Source organism: Pezoporus occidentalis, unplaced genomic scaffold (genome assembly GCF_034315485.1).
Source record: "Pezoporus occidentalis ecotype Australia unplaced genomic scaffold, CSIRO_AGI_Poc_V1 ctg169, whole genome shotgun sequence".
Classification (NCBI taxonomy): domain Eukaryota; kingdom Metazoa; phylum Chordata; class Aves; order Psittaciformes; family Psittacidae; genus Pezoporus; species Pezoporus occidentalis.
In genome coordinates this window covers 2,025,684-2,047,088 of record NW_026913521.1, presented here as the reverse complement: position 1 = coordinate 2,047,088, position 21,405 = coordinate 2,025,684, and the positions used below count along the sequence as shown (strand labels likewise).

Genomic DNA, 21,405 nt, shown 5'->3' with positions numbered 1-21,405 from the left:
GGTGGCTTTAAAACAAATTATGGGTAGTGAGGCATGAGATATGCGATGTCAAAGGAACCCTAGGATGTATTTATATCCCAGGTCAGGATTTGCTGGGGTTTCTACACATTCTTAACTGGTGATTGCTCAAATTGGAACATCATTAATTTACTTTTACTGCCTCTTGTTTTTACTTTGCTGGTGTGGTGGGTTTCATTCTTTTTGACTCTTTTCCCCTCTCTGCTTTGTGAGGCTCATAACAGCCAGCTATGATGCTCACACCATCAGCTGCAGCTTCTTTGATAATACCTGTTTCCCATATTATGCTCACAGGCTGCGCAGCACTGACCTGACTCTGTAACTGGAGAAAGAGGGAGAAAAAGAGCCCAGACGTGAAGCAGGTCCTTTCAAATGCTGAGCAGCGTCCTTTTCTCTGTAGAGCAGGGTGCTTGGCATCGTGCTGGAGCAGGATTAGGCCCTTTGGGCTCCCCCAGGCACGGGTCATATGCATGTGTTCGTGTTTTTTCTTCCTTGGAAACTCACATGGATGCTCCCTGTCCCTCCAGTCTCTGGCATGGCTTCAAGCACCCAGTGCTGCTCCTCTCTGCTGCCCAGGGATGGAGAGCCAGGGTGCTGCTATGTGTCACCCAGTGGGGCTTGTGTCTGTCGGCTGCTGCACGGGAAGAGTCGAGGGATAACACCTTCAACACTGTGCCCTTTATCGACTTGTCCTGAGGGTAGACATGCTCTTGAGAGCTGCTTTCTGGTGTTAGCTCTTCAGCTCCTCCTGGGAAGGAAAGCTGGGTCAGGGGCGTGTGTGCAGGGAGCAGGCTGGTGGCCAGAGTGCTGGTTCTCTTTACAAGCCAGGTTTGGGGTTCGCACCTATCTGCAATAACTGTATTAGCTGCTTTATTTAAGGTACGTGATGATAACGGATCAGAGAGGCTAACGCAAGCAAGGACTGCTCCCTTCAAGCCGTGCCTTCCAGAGCGCTTGTCCCAGGTTCGCAGTGAGCAGGTTGGGTTTTCCTACCCGCCATCCTGTTCTTCCTTTAATTCCTGTTTCTGGCTTCGCTTCTCTTCCCCACCCTCTGCCCACACTCTCCTCTCGCTCGGAGGCGAGCGATGCAGCTCGAGAGCCCCATTCATCACCGCCTGCGAGCGAGGCACGAGCAGCCGCTCCATTGATTCACTGCGGCCGTGAGTGAGTTTAAAGTCATTACGCTCCCGAGACAGCTTTTAAATATGACGAGAGGAAAACCAAAGCTGAGAGAAGCCTTGTGGAAAGGGTGTCTGCAGCCAGGGAATCCCCAGACCCAACTGCTCTGGGCGTTGTGGGTGTCCCTGTGTGAGCCTGGACCGCTCCGTGCTGGTTAGGTGGGAGTGTACCGGTGGAGAATTCAGTGGCAATATTTCACTGTAGCAAGGACTATTGTGTAAAGCCATCCATCTGCTGTCTAGCTAATGCTTTGCATGAATTAATGAGCTGATCAGGAGAATGCTGCAGCAGCCGGGTGAGGTATATGCTTCTTGTCCTCGTGTTACAGGTGGGGGGCACTTGGAAGCATAGAGGTGAAGACTGAGGTATCCAAGGTTGTTAGGGTGCTTTTTGGCATTAGTGAATGCTGTTGTTAAGACATTTGTGTCTGTCTTGTTTTATTGATTGATCAGGCTGATTTTTTTGGATCCTTTCTGGCTTCAAGAGCAGTTCTGAGAGCTTGATGCGGCTGCAAGTCTGACCTGGAGAGTCTCAGCTCAGGGTGTGATCTTCCAGTATGTTAGTGGCAAAACAGCTAGGTCTACTACAGCTCTTGGCTGTGATACAGAAGTCTCTTTTCACTGGATAAGACAAACTCTCGGCATTCCTTACAACACCAGCTGTTTAACATACCTTCCTCTCACCTCGCAGCCTTTCCTAGGCAAGGCTTTCCATAAACATCCCCATATTCCTCAAAGCAACTCTCCTGGCCACCTGCAGCTTGCACAGCGCCTGCCCGCCGATGGCTGATGCTCGGAGCATCTCTCTCCTCCACGCTACGATAAGTGCAGCTTTTCAAGAACGGTGCATTGAGCAAATGCCATTGCACAGCCCCAAAATCTATCAGAGGAAATGACAGTGGCTGTAAGCATTAATCATCCAGTATCGTCAAAATAAAGTTGTTGCAATAGAGCACTGTCAAAGGATGAGCGTCTTTGACTGCGGCTCAGTGCTGGTTCCATTAGTGTTGGTGTTCACCAAGGTATTCTAACAGAGATGGTAATTGCATGGCCCAAGTGCTCATCTTGTGACATTAGAAGTTAACTCTTCCTTCTCCAGACTGGGCAGCTGATTCAGTCTGATCACAAGCAAAAAAAGCCTGGGACAGTTGAGGAGTTCATCATCGTGCAAAGAAGTCTGTGCCTGGCCCTAAAGGGGCATTTCCCCCCCTCCCTTCTGAGCTCTCATAGCAAAAAGAGAGAAGTTGTTCAAGCAGCACAAAAAAAGGAGTTATTTAAAAAACCCAACATTGCACACTGGTTTGGGGGTATAAAAATACTTGCTCCTGCTTTACTCCTGCCCCAAGATGTAGCTTGGAGACAGAGCCCATAACCCTTATGCTGGTTCTGCCCCTACTCAAGGCACAGCAGGTACAAATGTGGGCAGACATAGTGAGCATGATAGACAGGGCATCCATCAGGACGAGGGCTGTGACTGCTGGTGTCACTGAGCTGATTCATGCCTGGGGATGGAGAGAGGCACTGCAGTAATGTCACTTCCAGCCGCCTTCTCCTGGGAAGGTGGTGCTGAGCAGTGAATCGCAACTTCTGGCCCAAAGGGATGGAGAGTTTCTATCTAAAATCCAGGAGTTCTAACCTATCTCTTGTGTTTTATGGCACCATTGAACTTTAATGCTGTCTGTGTTTGAGCCTCTGTCCCTAGTGTCTGTGGGGACCTGGCCCATGCTAGGAAGGGCTGTGCTTGGTGAACTGAGCAGGATGCTGGGATTGAGCTGTGCATCTGCCCAGCTTTGCTGTGCAGGCAGGTAGGACTGAGACTGCAGGGTAGGGATGGACACCCATCTGAACCCATCCAGGCCCACTTGGCCTGGCTCCTGTTTACCTTGTCTAGGGAAATACTGAAGCACAAGCACAGGAATAACACAGCTGCTTTTGGAGAACATCAGCATCAGAGGAGTAAAGGGAAAACTTGAGGACTCTTAAATAAGTCAACATGTTTCAACAGCTGTTCCAATTCACAGTGGGGCAGAAATTAGGCTGTGGGGTTTTGTTCTGCTTCATTGTTAAAGGAAGAAGGGGCACTAAATCTGTGGGATGTGAGTCTTAAAGTTCCACCAGGAATCAGAGAATCGCTTAGGTTGGAAAAGACCTTTAAGATTGAGTCCAGCTGTAATGCTTACAAGCAAAGTGAACATCACCACCACATCAAAGTTCAGAGAAGTCTGTTGTGGTTCTTACTGTGTGGGTCAGTTTGTTAATCTTGAGCTTCACTAACAGTTTTGCAGAAAAGTCCTCTTCTGTATTAAAATCCTTTCCAGTTGTGAGCTCAATTGTAGGTTCTCTAATTCCACATTAGCTTTAAGGAAAAGCCCCCTTCTTTCCGCATGGCTTTTCTCCCCTCTCTTAATGAAGAATTACTAGTTCCTCTTCTGACATATATATATACACACACACATATATATTGCTTTTTTCCCCCCAGCCTTTATCTTCCTAACAAAACAGCCATAAACCAGGGTCATGTTGCATCGCCCTTGGGATGATGCATTCTCTTTCGCACTGGAGCTCTTACTTGTGCTGGTGAACAGTGAATACACTTCATTTTAATTAGGCTGGGTTTGGAAACAAGTGTGTTTGATCTTGCTTTTCTCCTCTTCTGGTTTGAAATGCTGCTGGTTTTATTTTCAGCAGGAAACTGGCACAGGGTGCCCAGAGAAGCTGTGGCTGCCCCATCCCTGGCAGTGTTCAAGGCCAGGCTGGATGGGGCTTGGAGCAGCCTGATCTAGTGGAAGGTGTCCCTGTGCATGGCATGGGGTTGGAACTGGATGAGCTTTAAAAGAAATGGCCTTCAAAGCTGGTAAGGTTTTCTGTGACCCTTTGAGAGCCCCTTATAGGTGTAAGGGGAATCTTGGAGATTCCTGGACCTGGAGAGCTGGCAGCTGCATTTGGTGGGTAAACCTGAAGGTGAAGTGACATGCCCAGAGTTACCTGGGGCATTGGTGCTGGGATCAAGGTCTTCAACACCTTCTTCTGCTTGAGCCATGAGACTTGTTTTCTTTCTTTGTCCTTAGTTATGCAGCACAAAGAAATTTTTGCTTAATTTTAAATAGTCTCCTGAATGTCGGTGATGACAGATGGATGTGTGTGCTGGATCAGGGCCTGTTCTGCTACACATACGGATGTGCACACAGCTGTAAGGGTTTTCCATCTTTAGGCTTCTGCAGTCCAAGGGAGAGATCTTCCCTCCCTGCCCATAGATGTGTTCTCTCTCCCCTTGCACCACAGACAGCAACGTTTGGTCCCTTTGCTTCAAGAGTGAGAATTTGGGTAGAATTCCTGGTTGCTTTGATCATTCATTGCCCATTGACTTTGCTAATGAAGCTGTGTGTGTGCATGCAGTCTTCTGGGCTTGAGAGCTGGGCATGGCTGTGGGGTGAAATCCTGAGTGTTGGGGTAGCATCTCCCCTGGACCACATGAGCTGGGAAATACCTCCCAGCCTGATGCTCTTGAAGGTTTTAGGTTGTGCCTGAGCACACCAGCAGAGAATTACATGTTGGTTGTGTCTTGCCTTCCAGAGCTTGCCACACACCTTGCTTTTAGTGGTGTCATCAGCAGCTAAAAAATGCAGCTGCTGCCTTGGGGATGAGAGCAGCAGCTCCCCAAAAGGGTGATGCAAACTACTTGGGTTGGGTGGCAAGGCAGATGGTGCTCATCCCAAATGTAGATGGGAAAGGCCAGGCTCTGCATCCCTTTTGATGCGCGATATCCTTTCAGCCACGCTGTTGCCTACATGCTTGCTTAACAGTGAATGGTGCTTCCTCATCACCGTGCAGCATCTGAGGTTTCCTAGAGGTCTCCATCCATTTACCATCATGAATTGTGCTTACGAAGCTCTGAGATTGTGCTGAATGAGAGCCTGAGGAAACTGCAGGTGGGAAATTGAAGGGGGGAAAAAGAAAGTGCTGGGGACAGCAAGTCATCCCAAGTCAGTTTATAGTTATTCCATCTTATTTAAATGAAAAGAGATAGCAATGCATAACCCATTTAAATATTTCATCTGTGGAAGAGCCCTGAATGAGTTTGTACTACATGTGCATGTGTAATGCTTCAGCAGGGATGGCAGCAGATGCACCAGCGCTGCTCCTGCCCATGTTTGTATGGGGTTGTGCCCCAGCCCTTCAGGCTGGCTGGAGGGTTTGGATTAAAGTGTTCTACTTGAGCAGGGGATTCATTTTACCCTCATTTACCCTATCAGTGTCTTAACAGGTTGGGTTTGACTGTCTGAGGTGAGAGCCTCTTCCTGCTCCTCTGCACTTTCTGCCTGATGGGTGCCTGGTGACTGGAGGATGCTCAAAATAGCCCCAACTCAGGCCTGTGCCTGCCCAACCTTGTGGAGAGTCATGAGGTCACTGCTGTAAATGGGAGGAGAATTTGTCCTTTCAGCTTTAAAAGTAGCTGTGTTTTCTTTAATGACATTTTCCTTGGGGCAGCCAGAGAATCATGGAATAGTTAGGGTTTGAAAGGACCTTAAGATCACCTAGTTCCAACAGAAGTGTGCAGCCCAGTTGAGGTGCTGCTGAGCTGGAAGTGGTGCCAGGATGCCCCATTTAATCCCATTTCTGGAACACATTTGTCTCTAAAAATGAACCCAAACAAGCAAAACCCCACGGGGTTTCTTCTTCTCAATGTATTTAATTTTCCTGCCTTCCTGTAGCCAGGTTGGAGACGTTTCCTCTGTGGAAAATCCTCTCTGATATTGCTAAATAGGACTGTGTAATCTCCAGCAGCTAAAGTGCTTTTTGGGTCCAAGGGTGTTGTGTTGGTGTGTTTCTTTGTTTGGGTTCCCCCCCCCCACTCTGTCCATCCTTACTGAAGTGCAGGCTTTCCAGTGATGAGTGATTTGGGGCTTATCACTGGGAAATGCCACGGATACCAAACCCGTGCCTACACGGGGAGAGAAATGCATGAATTTTCCACATCAGTAGGAACTGAAGATTTTGCTAAAGGTGTCTCGAGCTGTAAGTAGTGAGATATGGCTCTGCCGGAGAGCTCCGGAGAGGCAGAAACCTGCCTGGGAAATTAAAACATGGATTTCATGCCTTGGAAAACCATCTCTAAGGAAAGATGCGGGAGCTGGCTGGCTCTTGGCCATGCAACAGGTAACTCAGGCTCCCCAGCAGTGAGGTTGCTGAACCACAGATGTTGTGGCTGACTTTAATCTGACTTCAGAGATGTTCATTAAGGAGCCTTGGGCTGGCTGCTGGCTGTGTTATCGAGGGCAGTCAGGGATGTGTGGGGATGTGTCAGACCCTGTAGTCAGTGCCATCCCTGGGAGTGCCTCTCCGTGCACTCATTGCCTGCTGGGTCAACTGCTTCTGTCTCAATTTTATATGTAAAAGCTCCATTAAATGTTGTCACAGCCTGGGGTGCAGATGGACTTGAGACAGACCGACCACAGCCAGGGCAGTCAGGACAAAGTTACCTTCCAATTACAGCCTCTGGTGATACACGCTGAAGGAAAATGAAAAGCAGTAAATGCATCAAGCCTCTGTTTGTTGTCCTCAAGGTCTGTCTGTTAACTAATGAGGCAGACTGCTGAACCTCTTATTTAATAATAGTGCTAGGCACTTCTAGAGTTACTACCTATAACTTAAACCCAAGCTCTGCATTGACAGAGGGCTGCAAACAGCACCTTGTTGTGCCAGTGCCTTGATTTTGGTGTGGAAGCTATGCTGGCTGTTCTGGTAACAAGGGCAGGTCCATGCCTTGGTGAGCTCTGTGGAGAAACCCCACCCATGTGCTCCCTATCCAGCATCACATCAGCTAACTCACTGCTCTGCCCTCCACCTTGCCCTCTTCCTCACACCCCATAGAGCTGCCATGTGGTTTTAGTGCCCGGCACGTAGCTAATGTCTGTTTGTAAGGCAATACTTCATCATTATCTAGTGAAAATATAAGTAGCATTGTGCAGCTGGTAGCAACATTGATTGAAGTGACATTTAATCCAAGGAAAACACATGATATGTAGTCTAGGATTCCTTGTTCATCCATCATATAATGCAGTTCATGGGGATTAAATATCCCTCCTGTAAAGTTGTTTGAGATCAGCGTTGTTATTTGTTTTGCAAATGATCCTGACAGGGATGCTGAGTGCTATTGATTACCAATGGTTCTTTAAAAATTATTATTATGCTGCAAATTATGAACCTTGGGGATATCCAGTTATATGATAATGAAAAGGCATTGGCGTGTAACGACACATGCATCATAACAAATTTGCTCTTCCTATATAATGGAGATTGAAAGGGACATGATTTATGACCAATAACATTAACTGCCTGCCATGGGATATCCAAGGTAATATGATGGAATTGCCTGGTTGTTCTTTGTGGCAAGAAGCATTAATGATTAGAAAAGCCATTGAGAAAAAAAATCAAGGAAAAACCCTCTTTTTTTCTGAGCAAAATCTTTATTTTCCAGTTTAAAATAAGTAAACAACTCTTCTAATTCATAAATAGCTAAAATCCCTCTATCGCTCTCCCGTGCTCTGCTTCAGGAGCATCCACGAAACCCTGCATAGATGGAAACCAATGTTACCAGTCCTAGAGGAACTCTTGGAATTGCTAGGAAAGCCTTCCCAGAGCTCCTGGCCATGGCTGTGATAAAAGTGCAAATGAGAGCCCTGAATCAGCTGGGAATTTCAATGTGTTGGTGCCCTTGAAGCCAATGGAGGACACTTGTGTTGAGTTACGCGCTCTCATTCCTGATGATGAATGCGTGATAACACAACCCCTTGTCTTCCGGGCTGCCCTGGTGTTTCCCAGCTCCATAGTTGAGGACTGAAAGCATGATGGGCCTGAAAGCATGATGTGATTGAGAGGAGCCAGAGGGCTGCTTTGGGCTGTGGGGGCTTGAGCAGTGTCACAGGAGCCTTCCCCACCTTGGGCACCATGCTGGGTGCTGTGACCTTGCCATGGCTGCATGCTCTGGGCACTTGAGAGGTGCTTTTGATTGCCTTTCCATCACAGCATGGCACAGAGGGCTGGTAGGGGCGATTTGATGGGTAAGGCATTCAGGAAGGTGCGTGGTGTGAAGGTTAAATTGGATGCTTTTTACTGTGCTCTCGGCACCCTGCTGCAAATATTGGCAATGCAAATAAGCCTTTTTCTTATCACGCTGCTGATCTACAGTGGAGCCCACAGACAGTGAATGCTTGGGTCTGTGCTTCTGTATTATCATGCTCAGCAGTAGCTGGGCATGGAGAAATACATGTCCAGGAGCCAGTGCCAGCAGAAGCACGTGTAAATCAAAAGGAAGGGAAAAATCTTTTCCCTTCCTCCTCCAGCACCTTTTCTGTGTCTTTTGTCATGAAGTTAAGTATTGCACTGAGAGCCAGCAGCATGCCAATAGGAAGAAATACCCATACTGTCCCTGAAGTGCCTATGGGCAGGAGACCTCCTCCATAGATACTGATTTATTTTCACCCTGTGTTAGTGTATTTTGCTGTGCTGTAGTAGGGACGCTTGCACAGTGATGTCTTTAAAGATACTCAGCACTTGATAGCCACGCTTTGGGTGAGGGAGGAAAGAGGGGTGTGCTTGTTTAGGTAATATTCTGCAAGCTGTATGACATCTAAAGATCCAGCTGCAGCCTTCCATGAATCCCACTAGTCCACTTGGAAATCGGATGGAGGGATGTTGAAAAAGCAAAAGGGATCCCGGAGGCCATACACACACTAATGGTCAGTGGAGGCTGCGTGCATCCCCCTGACCATGAGCATCACTGTGCTGTTACCCACCTTACCCAAAGGAATTATTCCCCTACCTGAAGTAAAAACAATGCCTTGGGATGAGGCTACCAGGCTGTATCCTGCCAGCCTGGCTGCTCAGTGGAGAGGCTGGGGATGCCTGAACCCCTTCCTCCTGGAACAATGAGGAGAGATGCTCAATTGAGACAGCACCGCAGAAGCAATTTGCAACATAAACACCAGCACAGAGTAAAATTCTCCCCCTTGTGGAAAAGCTGCCCCTCAACTTGCCATAAAGTAATTATTTATCGTGTTGTTTTCTCAGCCCAAGTCCTCTGCAGGTCACTGTGTGCTCTACCCGGTCTCGCAAGCTGTTTGTAACCGTGCTGTGATTCAGGAGTAGTTGGCAGCTACAGTGATGCTGTCATTAGGGAAGGGCCATGTGTGGAGGGGGCTTTGGTTCTGCAATAAAAGTTAAATCCCAGGGCTTTGTCAATGCCTCAGATATGAGTTTCTGCACTTAGAGTGACAGAGAGCTTTTCAGAGCAATTGCAGTTTCAAGGCTGTGGAAGAAGGTGAGTCCAGGAGGGAAAAATCACAAGTCAGGACTCAGAAATGCTTGCACAAGGGGCTTCTAGGGGTCTGCAGCCTGGTTTCTCCCTTGAAAAAAGGGTTTTGTCAATGGTGTATCAGGTTGGTGTTGACTTTGTCAAGGCAAGTCTTAAAATACCAGAGGTATTTGGGGGTACAGGTCATTGGCTTTGTCCTGTGACTACATGGACCCAAAGCAAGATCATGTGGCCCTTCAGAAAGGCAAGGGAGGAGCAGAGATGGAGATGTTTTAGGGGATGGGGGCAAAGGCTTTTTATTCCTCTTCTTTATCGTGCCCAACTGAAGGTGGGTTAATGTACAGAACTGTCCTGGAGATGCCTTTATCAGGAGCATGCTTGACATCCGCAGAGATGTGCACAGATGTGAACATGCTGGGGAATGAGGTTTTTCTCATGATTACCATTGTAGGTAACCTAATCTGATGTCTGATCCAAACCCTCCCCGGAGGGCTCCCTTGCAAGAGCTCTTTGAATGGCAAATGCTTCACAGTGACCCAGGGGAGGCTGGGGTGGGAGAGAAAGAGCCCTTGTTTCTGTCAGCTCTACTTGGTTGGGTGGACCTAAAAGAAGCAGGTATGAGTGTTGTTGGCAGTGTCATCACCTTACTACTTTGTGTCAGAGGTGTAGTGGGACATTGTCACATATATATGGATTGGGGGGGGGGGGGTGGTGTGTCTTTTGATCCATAGTTGCATCACATTTTATGACAAAAATCAGTGTAAAATGGCTGTGATTGGAGCAGTGTCCTTCAGCCCAATAACTGGCTGCATAAGTAAGTCACCAAGTCAGCCTGCACAGCAGCAAAGTCATGCATAATTCAGGAGGGATCTCTGAGTGACACAGGGGACATAGGGGCTGCAGAGCTTTCACTGCATTGTGCAAAGCAAGTTGGTTGGGGTGAAGGGCCTCTTTGACCCCCTGAATGCCCTAGGTCCTTAGAGGAACCAGCACCACTGGGGATGTGTTGCATGAAGGTGGGCCACAAAGCGAGGCAGAATTTGCCTCCCTTTGGAAGGGTTTATCTGGAAAATGCAGATACCGAGCATATCCAGGGTGTCTGCCATGGCTTCTCTCCACCTTGGACCATTGTCATTCCTTATACTAGCACTTGCATGTGCTAATAAAAGCAACATCTTCTTACTCCAATAGCATCACACATGCTGGGGAAGAGTGAGATGGGAGGCCCTGAGGGGCAATAAGACTGTGGCTTAGAGAAGGTTGTAAGAGGTTTGCTCACAGCTTAGGAAAAGTTTCTCCTTCTCTTGTGTGCTAGTGTTGACTTTGAATTTATTTTCCCTGCTGTTGTAATGAGAGTCCAAGTGCTACACAACTGCAGAGATCCTGACATTGGAAGGTAGCAGCCAGCATGCACTGTTTCTCTGGGAAAAGGGGATCCATCCAAATGATTCCTTTATGTTTATTTTTGGTTTTGGCTTTTTTTTTTTCACTGTATTCCTAAAACCTCCCTTTCAGAGCTTAACAGCTTCACCATTTCAAAATCATGCCAAGCGGAAATGTAGCATACGATTCTCTCACTAAACATTGTGCTGATCGCTCAAATGCATTCTGCATTTGTAGAAAAGCTGCAAAAAACTGGGCTCAAAGAGGGTGAGAATTAGCACTCGGATGAGGAGCCAGGTCTTTGGATGCTTAGGAAAGATCTGGGTAAGCAAACAGTGTTCGCTGTCACCTTCCTTGCTCTGCAGCATCTCGTGTTGGAGTGGCTCACAGCAGCGTTGGTGGGCAGGCAGGTGCTGAAGAATAGATCTCAGTCCTGAGGCTGGTACAGTCTTGAAACGTGGGGCTTGGACCTGCTTGTTGTTCCTTGGTGTTTGAATTATGCTCCAGGCTCTGCTGCCAAATTCCTTGCTGGGTTTCAGCAGCTCTCTCAGTATCTTGGGCCTCCCTCTCTTTTCCACAGGAAAGGGATTACAGTACCAAAAATAGCCTATTTTCCAAGGAGGGGCTCTCTGTGACTTTTCTCTGTAAAATACATCTTTCTCCCGGTTCCTGCAAGTGAAATACAAAGGAAATGTTATCCACCAACAATACTGATGTGCCAAGCTGGCAGGAAAACGTTGCTGCTGGTGTGCAAAGGATGCTTTGTACTTGCACATGTGCTCTTCTGACACATCTGCCCTATCTGCTTGTCCTGCTGAGATGCTGGAGAATTCAGGTCAGAAATGGCCCTTTCCTGCTTCCCCTTGGTGCTGATGGAGCACCTCAGATGGGAGCAGATGACACTTCTGGGAGGCAATATGAGTGTGATCTGCTCAGGGGATGCCCATAGCCCTGAGCTGTGGAGCTGAGCTCTGGATCGCAGCAGCCTCTGTTAAAGATGCTTTGAGCTAGAGTTTGCTCTTTCATTGTTGCTCTCAGGCTTGCAGAGTGAAGTAAGGGACAGCTGATGGTTATTAGTAGCTTTAAAATTAATAATGCTCTTTAGAATGTTTATGCTTTCATTAATAATAAATATAACACATGCTGTGTTGTATCTAGACCAAGAAATGCAAGATGATTGCAGGGTTCCCAGGAGCTCCTGGGAGCTCCATGTTGACATGAGCAGGAGTTTCCCCAAATCAGGCCCGTTTGGCAGAGGATGTGGGGAAGGGCTCAGTTTGATTTCCATGAGTTTCGCCTGTGTGAATCCTGAGGTGCAGGGGACAAGCAGGATCCGTGCCCCGTCAGTCCCGTGTACATTTGAAGCAGCTCCATCACAGACCAAGAGTCGAACGTGGCCCCGTGATTTATTTGTAATATTCCTAGGGGGAAGGGGAGGGTGTGTGAAGGTCTCTGGGCTGCAGGCAGAGATGAAGAGGATGGCATAGAGTGATGGTGCAGATTATGGACAAACAATGAGTACGGACGCATTTGCTGTTTGAAAAGCCTGTGGCTATTTGGGATGCAGGGGAAGGGAGGAGAGCAATTCCTCAGTTTGTCACCTCGCCACTCCCAGTTCAGTCCCCGCTGGCTGATGTGGTTGGCACATGCAGAGCAGCTTGGCTGGACGGTTCAGTGGATGATCTCCAGCTAGTGTGATAGTCTGCTCAGGAGACAGGAGGTGGGGAGCATTAAAGAAGCTGGTGGCAAAATGTCTTGATCTTCAAGGAACAATAATGAAGAGCACTTTCTGATTTTGTTCACATTGTAGGAATTTTCCCCACTCCCTTTTCAATTAATAACCATCAGGGGAAGAGACTTTCCTAGCTTGTACAGGAACAACATTGAAGAAACCAGTTGCAGTCCTATTGTTGGAGTGCGTCCGGCTCCACTTGAGTTGTTTTTCCACTACTTGGGTAAATAACTTAAGACAATAAGAAGGACTGCTGAGAGGGTTGGCAATGAAATGCATCTCCTGGGAGATGGGGGCAATGTTGTTTATCAGTGGGGAGCTGCCTGTGCATGAGGGCTTGTTCTTACAGTTATGTAGAGAGAAGGGAAACAAACGGACTCTGTTTTAGCACTGGATTCATTGCAAGGAGATATGCCAGGGATCATTAGTGCCACAGCCATCATTATCTTCTGCTCAGATTAGTTTTTTCCATTTTTCTTTTTTTTTTTTAAGGCATAAATAATGGCTGGTTCCTGTTAGATCAGATATGGACAAAATAATAGCAGTATCACAAAGATTGAGGTCTGCAAGATTAAATTTGAAAGGGAGGAGAAATGATAGCTTTGGCCCTGCTTGCTGTTATACCAGCCGCACGGATAAATGACTGTATGCAGATAAGCAGGGCAAAAATAAAAGGGATGCTCAGAAAGACATGGCAAGAAAAATAGGAATTAATCAGGAGATTCAACCACTGTAATAATGCAGTAAACATGGAAAATTACATTATATTAGCTCCTCTGCTTCTCATTGTGTGTATTAGCCACAAAGTCATCGATAGGCAATTCTCTGTAAAGAAGCAGCGCTGCAGATATTGGAGCTTCCCTCACCCGAGGGAAGACATTTGTGATGGTAAAGGGGAAAGTTGTCCTTCAAACTGTGTAAGCAAGAAGTGGCTCAAAGTCAAGCTGGAGAAATGCTTGAGGTCTCAGAGTTAAATACCTGCTCTAGGGAAAAGGACAGTTGGTCTGTTTGCCCCTGGTGCATAGGCAGTGGTAGATGCACGATGTACTGATGCACGGCTTCATTGCAGTTCTGCAGGGGGTGTTCCCCTGGTGTGGGAGAAATTGGTCTGCTGCAGATTTTATTGTAGTGTGTGTGCATATATGTATGTATATATATATGTGTGTGTATATATATATACTTTTTTACTAGTGAACTCAATTTCCACTTTGTTCAGCTTCTTGCAGAGAATGACAAGCAGCCACTGCACCCTTTTCCCTTGAGTTCAAGTAAAACCAGCAAGTAACACTATTTGCAAATTAGCTTCACCTCTCTGGCTCCCAGTTAAAGTTGGAACTGCTTGGCCCGGGGGCCCTCTCAGAATACCCATTTAAGCCATGTAATGATTCTGACTCTCTCATGCCTAGTAGATGAAAGAAGATCTGTGATTTATTTTTAAAGCTTTGAACCCTAAACATGGTCAATCATACGAAAAAAAAGAATTAAAAAGAGAAAGTCCTGATAATGAATACAAAGCTGGAAGAGAAGCAGCCCTACATTTCACAATAAAACCCCTTTTCTTTGCACTTTTTTATTAACAGCTCCAACTATGATCAGTGCTTAAATCTACCTGCAACACAGGATGTTGGAAAATTACCGAGAGACAGCAACATCCTCCCCGCTGCGTGGTGAGAAAGGAAGGATGCACCTTCAGGTATGGGCTCTCATACTGTTTTATCCTCTGTTCCCTGTTTGTGTTGCTCTAAACCTGCTTCTTGCATTGACTAGAAGGGGGGAAATAAGTTATTTGAAAGGGGGAAACTTCAGAAGTGAGTCTCTAAACTGTCTCCAGCCATAGATAAGCTGTGTGCCTGGGATATGCTCTGCACCCAAGCTCTATCTGCTCTGCCTGATCTGGCAGAGGTGGTTAATGGTGGTGGTTTGTCCTGCATTTGCTGTTTGGTCTTCATCTGCCCCTGTGGAAGTTAATTGTCCAGCTCTTCTCAATGGTAACAGGGTTAGAGCAGTGCTGGGTGCTCCTGCAGCAGGGGTGAGGAGCCAAGTGCTCTCCTCCTGCAGCAGCATCGGAAGGCAGAGCACACGCTCTGTAATTACCCCCTCCCTGGGTGAGGGTGAACATCACATGTGAAATGACCACTTCCCCAGTGTGGAGTGCCTTCCCAGGCATTGCATGAAGGACTGAGCAGGATGAAGCTGCCTCGGCTGCTGCTGCTGCTGCTGCTCAGCCTTTTTAGTGCAGGAGCAGAGCTAGACACTCCTCCTGGGTTTTCTTAATCCAGCCTCAATCCATGCACTTCAAACAGGAGCCTTTTTTTTAGGGCTGTGCTGAGCACTTGAGTCTCCCAACAAGCTGCTTTCATGCCTGTAAGGGCCAGAAACAAGCCAAAAAGAAAGCCAGTTTTACTTTGCTTTGAAGAGGATGGGGATTGTTTCCCCAGTGCAGAGGAGGACAGAGGGGAGCAGTGGTTCCCAAGGAAGGGAAAAGGAGGGCTGGTGACTTTCTGAATATGGATTTTCTGACAGTTATCTGACACTTTGGGCTCAACCCTGACAAGTCACTGTCCCTGAGATGTTGGACCAAGGCGGCAACTGGATCATAGCCATCGCATCCATCTCCCCAAGGGAATAAAAAGGGATTTCCAGCCACAGAGGACAGTTTAAAACAAACCAGACTTTTGCATCCTTTCCTGAGTCCTGGAGCAAGCAAGGACCTGAGAACTGCTTAATTCTTGGCAATTGGTCACCACTGCAGTGTTGCAGGTTGGGGTTTCTCATTTATCTGGGTTGGTGTGTTGCTTGCTCTGTCTCCTGAGCAAGTGGTTTGAGGCAATAACATGAATTAGCCTATCTATCATCACAGTGTTTATAAATGCATGTTCAATGGGACTCACTGTTTTCAGTAACACCCTTTTTTTCCCATGGAGTTTGTCAATCCATTTTACATTTCCCCATCACCGCGCTTGCGTTTGCTCCCTGCTGTGACCACTTGGGACTTGCAGGGGACAGAGTGCTCTTGACTGGGGCTGGCTTTAGCCTTGAGGCCTTCTAGGACATGGCAGTGTGTGAGCATTGGGGTCCCCAGTGTGTAATGTGGGCTGCAGACACTATGGTGGGAGCTGGTGTCCTGACGTCTGTGTTGGAGTGTGTCCGTGCTGGTGGGTAAATGGGGGCAATAAGATGTGCTGGGAGTTTGGAAGGAGATGCAGGTTTCATTGCTGGAGTAGGTCTTCGTTTCATGGTTGTGTTGGCCAGCACCACCGTTTCCTTGTCTGTGGGAAGTGCTGGATATCTTAGGGAAGCAGTTTAGATCAAGTTGTAACCACTGAGGGCTCTTGGAGTGGTGTAGGGTCCTATCTGGATCTGGGTTAGCTACACAGGTACTTTTATACATATTCTTCAAAGACAAAGATGAAGAGGCAAAAAGGGGGATAGGTGTTTGAAGGAAGGTGGGTGACAGAACTGCTCTCCTGGCACTGGATAATCATTGTGGTGAGCTTTCAGCTGGTTTTCCATCTTTCTGCCATGTCTACCTCACCCGTGGTGCTTCACCAGCACAGGTTGCACCATGGCGAGCTCTCCCCAGAGCTCTTCTGCAGTCACAGCTGGTTTGTGTTTTTCCTTTAGCCTCTCCTGCACTGAAACAAGCGATGCACAAGTGTCAAAGCCTGACACCACGTGCCAAGAGGTGTTGAGAAGGTGATGTTTGCTCCCTGCGACCTGCCGTTCCCACCTTGTGTTTCCTGGGAGAGCTCTGACATCCTGCCAGGTCACAGGGGAGATGGCTTTTCACTCCTTCCCATCCTATATGTGATCCCTCACGTTATGGCACATCCCTGCATGCCTCCCTTGCACAGGGAACCCTGTGTGAGAGCAGGAAAGCATCACAGGATGCTGCACATTCAATAACTCACTCCTCTAGAGCAAGACAAGGGCTGAGTGACGCCTTTTAATATTTCTTCTCCTAATTATCCTCTTAATTACTCAATGAAGTGCCCAATGAAACAAATCACTGTAATTTCTGTTTTATTCTCTGCCTTTTGTGGTTTACTTAAGGTCCATTAAGGAGGTACTTTCTCACGAGGGAATACTTTCCAATAGATCATACTTACAAAACAGTTTTATGTGTGTTTCATCCTCATTTCCTGTGCCAGTTTGCTAATGACTGGGGACGCTGGTGGTTGGGAAGCACTGCCTCCCTTGCTGCCCATCCCTGCTGTGGTGAAGTCACAACACAGAGTTTGTGACATCCCCACGGCGATGAGTTTGTGATATTGCCATGGCAACGGGCCGTGATGTCACTAGCAGGGATTACAACTTTGCAGAGCATCCAGGGGCAGGCAGCAGGGCTCTTCCGTGGCTTTAAATAAAGAGGAATTAAAACGTGGGGAAGTCCTTATGGAAACCTAAAGCATTCTTGTGTTTTTACCAGTTTTTACCAGAAGGAGGAAAGGCTGGTGATGGGGCTGCCACCAGCCCTCAGAGAATCACTGGATCGCTAGGGTTGGAAGGGACCTCTGGAGATCACCTACCCCAAAGCAAGGCCACCTAGGGCAGGTTACATGAGAACATGTCCGGGTGGGTTTTGAATGTCTCCAGAGAGGGACTCTCCATGACCCCCTGGTCCATCCCCTGGCCTGCACCAAGCCCAAACTTGGGGTTTGCCTGGGGAGACTTGAGCCCTGCAGTGGCCTGTGTGAGGGATCCCACTGCCAAGGGCTGGTGCATTGGGCATCTCCCCAACATCCCTGGGGGGCTGCGGGTGTCCCCCACCCCATGCAACTCCCTCTGTCTTTGCACTTCTTGGTGATACCATGAAGCTAAAGCAAACCTGGGACCCATAAGCCCTCCTTTCAGCTTTTCCCCCAGTCTGAGCTGCTGTCTCCATTGGCTTTCTTAAGTGCTTTTGTCTAATATAGTAATAGCATAATAAGCTGCTGTTCATGCACAGACAGCGGGGGAGAGAGATCCATGTGCATACCTCTGTAGCAACAGGAGAGTCATGTAATAAAGACACTTTACTTTGCACCTGGGGAGGAAATCCAGCTCACACGGGCTGGTACCACAACCTGTGTGTGCAAGGCGTTTAAACCCACGGACCCAAAACTTAAACAAGGAAGCCACCTGATTGATATTTATGTACCTTATTTTGCCAGCAGAAGCAAATCAAGCAGGTGGAAGAATCAATCTCTTTAGTTTCTAAGGTAGGGATGATAAAAATGATATTTCAAAGGCCGGCGTATCTCAGCTGAGCGGTGGTGGGGAAAAGCAGGCGCCGCAGAACATACTGTCCTGTCTCCCGGTTTCTCAGATCATAACTTCTAAGCTGGTTTCAATAGAAATAAATGTTCAGTAGTTCCAGTGGTGGCCTTTGGAAACGGAGCTAATGGAACAAGGCAGAGAAATTGTTACAACATTTTGACAAGCACCTAAATATTTAATGCTGTGCACAGCACAGCCCAGTCGTGCACCCCTAGGAAGCAGTGCCCTTCGTTAGGGAGAGATGGAGTTCTCCTGTGGATGGGGGGGAATTAGGCAAACGCTGTTTGAGCTGTGCTTTAGTAAACAAGCCCAGGGTGGCTGCAGCAGGCAAAGGGCTTGGTGGCATTTCCTGCAGCAGGGACCTGGGGAGGAAGAGGATGGCCAGTTCTTGGAGAGACCTGGCAGAGAATGTGTAACGGTACCCTGAGCCAAGACAGGGGAGGTGAAGAGGCTGCAGTGATTAAATAGGATCTACTGAAATCCTTCCAAAGCAGGCTTAGGAATTAAGAGCCATCAATGTCACATTGAGGGTCACTCGCTGCAGGACACCTCTGGCCCGTGTCTGGCCTCCTGCTGTGCTTCTGTTTGGCCTCATCTGAGTGCGAGGAAAGGCATCCTTTGTTTTGGAGCCCACCCAGCCATTCCTCTCTGCTACAGAACATTGAATCTCAGCAAGGAGAGCCTCTGAAAAGGAAACTTGTCTGGAGGGGAAGAATTGGACTGTGCATGCTGAGATTTGCTTTGGATTCGGCTGTCATTAGGAAGTTAACAACAGAGGAAGGTGGTGGGGAAAGAAGAACATATTGGCGAGGTTCACATCATCTTTGTGCAGCTGCTGTCTGTACTTCCAGGCTGCAGGTCCTGGCTGTGCTCTGCCTCCCCCGGGGGCTGGGTCCCCTATCCAGCTCACTGTGTGTTTCATTCAGAGGATTCACAGCCTTGAGTGATGCTCCAGCAGCATGCCTGTGCCGTGGCAGCCTGTGCACACGTGCAATGCTCTGGTCTTGGGTAATACCCCCTCTGACACCAGCACAGGAACATTGGTGGGATCAGCCAGAGCCCACTGTGAATCCTACAGGCATTCCCTGCCTGGGAGCAAGCTTCCAATGGGGCTTGGCTGCTTGGGTCATACTGACTCACACCAGAGGGGTACCCTGATTCATCTGCTACCATGGAGCAGAAAGCCACTGGTGCCGCATACATGTGCATCCCCATTAGTCCTGCGAAGCAGGACTGGCTTTCGCAGCTATGTGTAGGCAGTAAGCAGAGTCCTGGAGCTACTGGCCTGAGTGACAAACCACAGTGTGATCTGGGACTCCCACTGGAGGAGGGATTTCTTCTTTCTTCCCTCCCCTCTGCCTCCAGGAGGAACTGGTCACAGCAGGGAGACTTTCACACATCGTTAGAGCCAAGTGTCCAACTCCACACAGCCATCAACCCCAATCATAGTGATTTAAAAGGCAGTGCTTCCTTTAATCATCCAGGGATGCTCACATGTAAGAAGCAGGGGGATGGAGTGATGGGTTATGATGCCGGGACCCACTGTATTAAAAAGCAATAGCTCCTCTCCTGTGCATCAGCCCCGGAGCAGACCTGGACACACCTGGTCTGTCTCTTCTCATTTTTCTTCATGGATGATTGGAGGTGGCCATGGGTCTGTGCCTGCATGAGCAGGGCCCATGGAAGAGCTGCTGTCTACAGGTGAGGCCTCAAGAGGTGACGTATGAAATTGTTCACAAGCAGGAGGAAGCCTCAGCATCAGCATTTCTGTCTCACAAGGTGGAAGCATCTGTCTGAGTGCTGGAGGTGTCTGAGAGAACTGCGGATGCTGCATCAACCTGCAGCTTCACAAATCCCCTCGGAATGAACCTGAAATCTCAGAGCTGTGCTTCACCTCTCGCTGTCCCAGCCAGCAGCCCTGACCTCAGCTGTAAAAGTGCATCTGAAGTGATGCAGCTCTATGTGCAAGCACCAGGAGACACACAGGCATAATGCTGCTCATGTCTGAACAACATCCGTAGCCCTGCGTACCGGCAATGCCATGCACCCACAGCACCGTGATGTGCATGCTGTGTTTTCCCCTGTGTGCCACCACATGACCTCCTCTTGGCCTTCTCTCAAGGTTTGCCATGTGGATATGGGAAGGACAAACACATGAGAGCCATCAGAGAGCTACCAAAACACCTGACTGCAGGAGGATCAATGTCCTTCCCAAATGCTCTGGCATTCACAGTGGTGCTTCCACAGTGTCCGTGTCTCAGAGTTTTCAATGCTTATGATTTGTCCAGGGGCAGCTTTGCAGAATGTCAATGTATTTATCAAAATTCCTTGGGATGGGCTTCAAGTTTTAATTAAAGGGAGTTGTTGGAGGGTTTTTTTGTTCCTCCCCCCACCCAGTGGATGCTAGATACTTTCTTCTAAGAAAGCAAATGGTTTGTCAAAGAAAAAAAAAGCCTGCCCCTGTGTTTTCACCACTCTATTCCATCTTTTTGGCTAACACGATTTCTAAGACAACCCTGTGAGCCGCTCCATGAAGCTCAGTAGCCTTGTCTCGCATCATCCTCTGAGAGAGCAGCACTGCCAAGACTGGCCAAGGCAACGTGCATGCACCGCACAGCCAGGATCCACACGTGCAAAGACATCTACAGCCCCTCATGGATAACCAAGTGGTGCTGCAGGTAAGGTTGGTGGTTTGCAGACACGGTTCTGCCTACCCTGACACAGAGGCAATGCAGGCAAAGGCTGCTGTTAAACTCTGAAAATCAGAAAACGTGTGCATGTGAAGCAATCAGGTTGGGGTTCTGCCCTTACTGCTGCTAATTACGGACTGATAGGACTGAAGGCGATGGTGGAAGAGACAGCCATGACATCCTTCTGGACTTCTGTTTGACCTCTTCCTTTCACAGTCTTCCCTTTTGTTCTTGCTCATTGATTTTAAAGGCAAGTCTTTGATGGGAGGCGACAAAATGTTGCTTAACCAGACGTTTTTTGGCACAAACATTTGCCTTTTGGAGCTGCTCTCATCTGTTGGGTAAACATGAAATTATCTTCTTTGACTGGAACTGATCCTCTGGAGCCATGTTATTCCACTGGGGAGAGGTATTTTCACTGATTTTCAATGTGGATTATTTTTGTGACCGACTGTAATAGTTTCTTTGGTGTATTAGGGCTTATTATGTCAGGATTTATTTGGGCATGAAGTGATTCGACATGCTGTAGTCCTGTAACTTTCCTTTGCGTGCTGAAATCCAGGAGGCACAATGATCCAAGATCCGCAGGCACAATGGAAACAACCCCTCTGCAGCTGGACCCATCTCCCAAGGTCAGCTTTCCTCAGCTGTTTTGTAACTGCTAAAGGAGCAAATTTAAGGGAGCAAAATTCCTGCATAAAACAGGTAAAAACTCATCTAAGTGAAAAAAAAACTATATAGAAAAGCCTCCTAGAAAGAGAAGAGGACCATAAAGGAGAAAATGCACCTTCAGAGGAGCAGAACAGGCACTGAAAACTCCCTGGCATCAGC

General features: G+C 47.9%; 1 protein-coding gene across 3 annotated transcripts in view; it reads left to right on the top strand.

The window, feature by feature from the left end:
- Positions 1 to 21,405, top strand: part of ELFN1 (extracellular leucine rich repeat and fibronectin type III domain containing 1) — a 106,089-nt gene that overhangs the window by 7,911 nt on the left and 76,773 nt on the right. For 2 of the 3 annotated variants that reach the window (XM_062613589.1, XM_062613588.1), the window contains exon 2: positions 14,206 to 14,318. The gene's annotated coding sequence lies outside the window, so the exon portion shown is untranslated. Of the gene's footprint in view, positions 1 to 12,730; positions 12,849 to 14,205; positions 14,319 to 21,405 lie in introns of those variants that run through there. The other variant, XM_062613590.1, reaches the window with a different exon arrangement.